An 8,216-nucleotide genomic window follows, 5' to 3' on the forward strand; every position below is an offset into this window, starting at 1 on the left:
TAACTAAATTTGTATTTTTTTCAAGTGGGATGTATAAAGACACACCCACGTTCGTTTAGATCTATAAAGAGGTTAAACTCCTAACTATCCTACTGTCTGTCGATACATTTATTTTTGGCATTGCACTAGTCATGTCTTCTTTGACTGTCCATGACGTTAAAATACTAAATCCCTGTGATGTGTTTTAGTTGATTTTAGTCTCTGATGCATGATTTTTTATTATTAATTGTTTTGGCTTTTTAGGTGTAATACCACCAAATCATGGTACGTCACATCCGGTTGCATACGAAAATAGGTCGAAAAAAATATTCCCTTGAATTTGACAGTTGTAGAAAATTACCCTTGCATTTCAATACACTAAAATTTTTCTGAGTCATAAACATGTTTGTTGGGTGTCTGAAAGCATCATTCTTTTTTTATTTGGTGGTCCTATAAAATATGTTGGAAAGTTAAGGTTACATAGTTACCAAAGCTGGTAACCAGGAAATAAAAGGGTACAAATTTGGGTTGTTTACTTCCGGTGATGGTTACTTTCTTATATGCAATGAAATGTAGAGTGAAATTTTCACTGTAGTACTGGAAAGGATTAAACTTTATTCATGCTAAGTATTTCTTTAGTTGAATCAAAGGTAAATACCGTACAATTTTTTGAAAAATGCCAATTTAACAAAGACTAATAGGGGAAAATCAATGGTGGTATTACACCTATTTAGGGAAACTACACGTGCACTGATGACCTTATTGTACTTTCATTTTTAAAAATTCTTGCTAAACTAGCACATATATTGTAAACATGGACTATTCTGAATGGATTGAGACACAGAAAACACGTTTGAGGGAAAATTGCCTTGAAATGGGGGTTTACGGGTGTTTGATAAGTCAAATGGGTGGACAGACAAAGCTGTATTCAGTTTATAGTGTTAGGTTTCCTTGGGACAGAAAAAAAAGAACATTGTATGGTCACAGATTTGCCTACATGTTGCACACTGGGAAATTTGACCTTTCAGAGGAAGTTGATGTGTCTCATCTGTGTCATCAGAAGAGATGCATCAACCCTGAGCACTTATCTTACGAGCCGCCTCATATCAACCAAGACCGCCAAGTTTGTCGCGGTACACATCCAATAAGGTGTCGAAAACACAAACCCTACCAAGACTGTTTGATTTAAAATGGTAAAACAATAATGGTTGTAAAGAGAAGTAATATCTCCTCTCAGCAAACTAAATACTGTGGATTCATTAATATTCGTTGGATACCAATTTTCGTGGATTTCGTGGGCACAGGGAAACCACGAATTTAAGTGTTCAACGAATTGCAAATTTGCTGTATGATTATATGCAAACTTCTGGAAAACCACGAAATCAAATATCCACGAATATGCAAGTTTTCCTCAATCCACGAAAATTGGTACCCACGAAAATAAATGAATCCACAGTAAATGCAGAGAGATAATGGTCACATAAAACCACATGAAAATATGAAAAGCTATGTACACAAACAACATAAAATATAAAAATATAGCTTAGATGAGCACTAAACACAACCAGAACTGCATTGCACTGATCAAATCATAACACTGAGTTCACCTGTATCAAACCTGTACAGGTAACAATTACCTGATATTGATTTACTATCAAACAGTACAGGTAGAAATTTAATCTTGAACTTCATCCGACAAACTTTTAGAAGAATACTTTTTATATTTTCACGCGAGAAATAAAAGTTTAATATCAACAAAAGAATTTAGTATATCAAATATATATGAAGTAGAAAATTAATGCAGTTTGTTTAAAATAATGAACTGTATTTTCTACACTTTAATATCTATAGTTTGTATGCATTATAAAATTGAAATTGCAAAGTCCCTATCTAGCTTTAAATCCAAATTTTTAAGAAAGATTAGTAAATAGTACTCCTTAAAAAAAATTGCTATTACTATTTATGATAGGAATGGTCATTTTAAACACAAATATTGTCAGAATCCTCATTTCCTGGATCAGCAAGGCCCTTTTTATAATATTCTGCAAGAGGATAGTGAATGCTTGCATGCAATTTATAATTTCTCCTCCTACTATTTGCCCTCTTTAGTTTTGAAGATATGAGACGTTTGCGTTGAGCATTGCGAATCTCAATTTTATGTCTTTGTTTCAGTTGTTTTGCAACCAATGAACCCGGTGTAATAGTAGCACCCAGCTGAACAGAGAGTTTGATAACAGAATTGGAATATTTGTTGTTCACCATTAGCACAGCAGTATGAGCCCGACCGGGAAAGTTTCTGTGAAAAGTTACATTTTTAGGATTGCACCTACTTAGTGAACGGTTGAATCCCTCACTTTTTTGAGTTGAGGTAAGAAATCGAACTAACTCGAGGCTATTTGGACCAAGCAAGATTTTTATACACCTCCTTACCTCTTCTTGATCATCAAATGTCATCTTTAATGTACTGCCATTTGCTATATAACTTCTGATCCAACATTTTGAAGGTTCACCCCCACACACATAGGAGTTTACTTTACAAGAAATTCCACAGTAACCCTTATAACACATAATTATGGTATCAATGACATCTGGCATGTGAGCCTTCAGAAGTTGTAAGTTCCCCTTATGAACTGAAAACCCAGTATTTAACTCAGCTACACATCTAGCTTTAATATCAAGAGCAAAGCGACTCTTTTCATTTCGCTTATTAGATCCTGAGAACATGATTGCACTAAAAGTGCATTTCATAATGGCCCTTTTTAAACTTTGAGACAAATGCCTTACATCTCTGAGACTTTGAACATTATTTCCATGTACACTTTTTATCCCGGTAAATGATTTACTATCCCCATCCGAAGTGAAATGAGATATTTGAAGGTGATCGCTGACTTCAGCTGCGCACCGGCGACTATACTCTCCCTCATTACCTATTGGGAAATCTTCTGCAATATTAGCTGTACATAAACCAGCATGGTTTGGGCATGTTACATTTTTGCCTTCACCTCTCAATTTTGAGGCAATTAAGCACAGTTTATTACCAGTGTAAAGAGAGATTATTTTTTTATTTTTTGTCATATTTTCACACATAACTTGGGTGACTTGTGTACCGGCCTGAAAAGGTGTGGTGCCATTACTAAAAATTGGGTTATTATACCTAGCATCAGATTCAACTCGAACCAACTTTTCATTGGATAGACCAAGTATTTTGTTGTCATTTGCCAAATTATTCCTTATATTTTTCATGTCATCTTTATTTACTTTTACCGCAACTTTTGAAACTTTATTTGCACATTTCTGCAAGCCTGATGAAGAAGGGGAGATAATATTGGCTGCATTTAGGATTTCACTGAAATTTTTGTTTGATATTGGTGTATGTATTAGACCAACTTGTGCACCAATGTTAACCTTGGCAGCCCTTCTGCCTCTTTTCAGAGATTCAACTTCTTCATATAATTTATGAAATGCACTTTTGAATCCACATATATTACATTGAAACCTTTCTTGCCATACTAATCCCCATTTTACTTGAGCCTCTGTGTCAAATTTTAAATCACCCTTACAGTCTTGTTTATATAACATGTGATTTTTCATTTCAGTGTTAATCATGTACTGAAGAGCATTCTGTTGAAAAATCTTATATGTGAATTGGTCTGCAGATGACACATTAGCTTTGAGGTATGTATCAACTAATGTCATGTTTTTTGGTTTTGGCCGCAAAAGTTTACAATTTGCCATTGAGTCGTCTGCATTTTGCACTGACAAAACACCATCTAAACACTTATTTACCCTGGATTTATACACATCAGAATCCAGTCTGACATACCTAAAAATTTCACAATTCTTATCAAATTTAATTTTTTTATCAGCATTCCAAGGGACATAACCCTTTTTAAAACCATTTTGAGGTCTTTTTTTATTCCTCTTTCTGCTCATTTTCTATTTAATACAATAAAGTGGACTTTTTATTATATAAATCTACAGAAATATACTGTTATAAGTAAATAGAGTTACTTTGATATCACTAACAACAAATGATTGACTGAAAGGGAACCGTTATTTATGTCACACTCGGGAACGGACCAAAAACTCAAGTTTTACATAAGGACTTATAGAAACTTCTGTGGAGACTGTTAACATTTATGGAGACAGTTCTTTCAGCTAAATCACTTTTATTATTGATTTAATATTACATTTCTTACATTTATTTGGGAAAATAATCACATTTGTTTAATTTTTTAGCCTAAAGATATCAAGTTTTGATGAAAAAAGAAGGAAAAATGGACCAAAACAGACCTTCAAATGAACTAAAAAAGGTGCAATAAAATTGTTTATCATCTTAAAGTTGTCTTTTGTATCCTATTTAATTGTTTGAATGCATAGATGATGAGTATTTAATCAGATATTGGTCAACACTGCATTTTATCATGATACACTGAAATTAGGATATTTCGAAGAAATTCGACTGAAATCGCCGTAGGATATGGCCTTACATTATAGTGATTTTCTCTGAAACTATAGCTCTGACTGAGACAAAACTTGGCAGTTATGCTTGAAATAACTTGCAATTCAAAGGAAAAAAAATACATTAAGTTTATTTGACATTTAGGTGTTCTTTAACTAGCTGTCAGTAACTGCGAGTACTCTCAAATCGTACTTTCTTGTTTATTTGACCTGTTGATACTTATTGTATTGCTTTTTTTGTTATTTAATGTTATTCAGGGTTATATCTGGTCTATATACCAGCTTTGATAAGTGTTTGGTATAACTATAAATTTTCACTTCGTACTATGAACATCAAAATTATTTATTTTGTAATAATATTTCCTTTCTCTGTTGGTACTGTACACGTATACCTAACAACAAAATTATTTTCATTTACCTGTGTTTAAAGTTATTGCAAATGGATGGTATTTTTGTTCGAGCATATTGTTTTTCTTTAATTGTTTAACATTTCTTACCGATATAACATGTTACTTTTATTCTTCTTCCCTTAGTTTATTTATTTTGTATTCAAAATTATTTATTTTGTAAAAATATTTCCTTTCTCTATTGGTACTGTACAGGTATACCTAACAACAAAATTATTTTCATTTACCTGTGTTTAAAGTTATTGCAAATGGATGGTATTTTTGTTCGAGCATATTGTTTTTCTTTAATTGTTTAACATTTCTTACCGATATAACATGTTACTTTTATTATTCTTCCCTTAGTTTATTTATTTTGTATTTACATTGTGTCATAGGTCAAATTTATTTGTTCAGTGTATGTTCAATGGTGTCAATATGTCCTTTGATTGAGTTAAGCTATTTCAGTTGATATTTTATAGTGTGTCTTTCTATGTTGTTATGTTACACTATTGTTTCAGAAAAAGGGTGAAGGTTTGGTACCATTAAAACGTTTAAACCCGCTGCATTTGTTTGCACCTGTCCTAAGTCAGGAATCTGATGTCCAGTAGTTGTCGTTTATTGATGTGGTTCATAAGTGTTTCTCATTTTTTATATAGATTAGACCGTTGGTTTTCCCGTTTGAATGGTTTTACACTAGTAATTTTTTGGGGCCCTTTATAGCTTACTGTTCGGTGTGAGCCAAGGCTCCGTGTTGAAGACCGTACTGTGACCTATAATGGTTTACTTTTATAAATTTTGACTTGGATGGAGAGTTGTCTCATTGGCACTCATACCACATCTTCTTATATCTATCTACACCAGTCCTGTAATTTCATATACTTACACCAAGTCTATTGCATCCAAGATTTTCAACCATAAGAGGGTTTTAGAGGCCTTTAACCTCAAAGATGTGAAATCCAAACCTCCGGATTGCTCATGTGCATTCGATCATGCATTCAGAAGCGCATTCAGAAACTACGATGTACTATGAGCACAAGGGTTTCTAACCCTTCCAAGAACCCGTAGGTTGTGGATGCTTTATCCTCTTTGCATTACAAATATGTCGTTGTTCCAGCAGATAAAGCATCCAATAATATTGTCTTCGTATGTAAAAACCATTATTTGCAATGTCTCACAAAAGAGCTTGGAATAAACAGCACAACTGGTAATCCTATATATTCTTTAACATCATTTACAAAGGATGAAATTTTACAAAATCACAAATCTGTCCTTCTTTCATTTGGTATTAACATCAAAGAAAACGAAGAAAGTCTACCGTCATTATACTGGATCAAAAACTTCACAAAACTCCGTATAATATATTGATGATGTCCTATCACTGAATAACCCATATTTCAGTCAGTACTTGCACCTCATATATCCCACTGAACTTGAAATTAAGGATACTACTGATACAAGAAGGACTGCTTCATACCTTGATCTTTTCCTCAATATTGACACAGATTGGTCGACTTCACACTAAAATCTATGACAAACGGGATGATTTCAACTTCCTAATTATCAATTTCCCATTTCTCAGCAGTAACATACCCTCTGCTCCGTCGTATGGTGTTTACATATCTCAACTGATACGTTATGCTCGTGCATGTTACACACTATACTGACTTCATATACAACAGTGCGCTCCTTACGCAGAAACTGCTCCAACAGAGTTATGAGGATGAAAGATTAAAAATGACACTCCTTAAATTTTATGGACACCATCACGAATTGGTGGATCCATACGATGTGTCTGTGTCTAAACTAACTAATGACATTTTTATCACGGCTTAGATATTTTTTAACATTGTCATATAAGAGGGAGGTTTGGCTAGCCATAAAACCAGGTTCAACCTACCATTTTTTCTTAAAATGTCCTGTACCAAGTCAGGAATATGACAGTTGTTATCAAATAGTTCGTTTCTATGTATGTTGGCGTTTGTTTTTGTTGCACTTTAGATGTGTTTCCCTCGGTTTTAGTTTGTAACCCGGATTTGTTTTCTCTCAATCGATTTATGACTTTTGAACACCGGTAAACTACTGTTGCCTTTATGTTTTAATTGTTCAAAAGCAAGCAACCAAAACATTGGCCATCTACACTGCTGTAGTATGATAACCACAAAAGTACTCATTATTAGAACATCTGGAACAGAAACAAATAAAAGTGTTCATTGAGTCAGTGTACTATACTCAAACCTGTTTGACATAATAATTCTGTGAAAAAATGTTGCACTTTCTTAAAAATGCACTTTTTTATAGCTTATACATGTCCTGACTCTAAACATGCAGAAGATGAAACATGCACTAGAAAAGTTTGTGTGTAGACCTAAAGAAAATCAATAGAAGTAGAGGCAAGGAGTCTTCTCCAGTGGATTTATGGGGACACGAAGACAAACCTTCAAAGACAGAAAAACAGTCCAAAGTGGAACAAAAAATAGTGCAGCTGTTAAAGATCTGTTGCAAAAAAAAAACAGGTATTAAACGAACTAGGTACTGACTCGCTTATTTTCGTTAGAGAAAATAAACAAACCAGTAAAGAACTGAAGACTAAACTTCAGGAAAAAATTCAGGTATTATGCAAAAGACTTTAGTTGTTACGTTTTTGTCTACTTGGAAAACAGCAAGGGCTTACTGAATAAAAGAACAAAGCAGAAAAAGATGGGTTTTCGGACTGGAAACAGTCAAAATACGCATATGTAATAAGTGCAATGAAAACAAACATTGCACTTGTTGAAGAATTCTTAGTTGGAATGATGAATGTAATTAATACACTTTGTCAATTTTGCTCCGTTTTATACAATTCAGAAAGAAATTTTAGATGTGACATCGTGGTAACAATGAGCAAACAAGACAATCTGAAATGCTTGAGGACGATCTCAGAAAACGGATTTATGAAAAAAGCAAGTAGGAAAAATTCACGAAACAACAATCCGATGATTGGTTTAAAATTCGCAGCAAGGCTATATTAGAATATTAGAATAATAGGGATCATAGATAGTTAGTACTTTACTTAATATAATAAAAATAGACAAATTATATTAGAAGTTGCAGTTTGAAAAAGATAATAAAATATTAGAATAATAGGGACCATAGATAGTTAGTACTTTCTTAATATAATTAGAATAGAAAATTCTATTTATAGAAGTTGTAGTTTGAAAAAGATTATAAAATATTTGAAATATTGGGACCATGGATAGTTGGTACTATTTACATTCTACTTTCAGTGTTTTTGTTGTTAGAACCTTGAACATTTACCACAGATGCAACTGTTCTCTAAAAACAAATGGACATTTGCCCTTTTTTACGCCTGTTTATTAACAACATTTGTCTCCACTTCTCTTCAAATCATGT

The 8,216-nt window shown here is 33.2% G+C and overlaps 1 long non-coding RNA gene across 1 annotated transcript; it reads left to right on the forward strand.

Annotated features, from left to right (window-relative positions):
* The first annotated feature begins 241 nt into the window (after positions 1-241).
* Positions 242-7,870, forward strand: LOC127734989 (uncharacterized). The gene is made up of 5 exons (XR_007997912.1): positions 242-629; positions 2,152-2,347; positions 3,576-3,654; positions 4,219-4,292; positions 7,125-7,870. It is a non-coding gene; the product is annotated as an uncharacterized LOC127734989 (long non-coding RNA).
* The last annotated feature ends 346 nt before the right edge of the window (positions 7,871-8,216 follow it).

The sequence above is a fragment of the Mytilus californianus genome, unplaced genomic scaffold (genome assembly GCF_021869535.1).
Source record: "Mytilus californianus isolate M0D057914Y unplaced genomic scaffold, xbMytCali1.0.p SCAF_3, whole genome shotgun sequence".
NCBI lineage: Eukaryota > Metazoa > Mollusca > Bivalvia > Mytilida > Mytilidae > Mytilus > Mytilus californianus.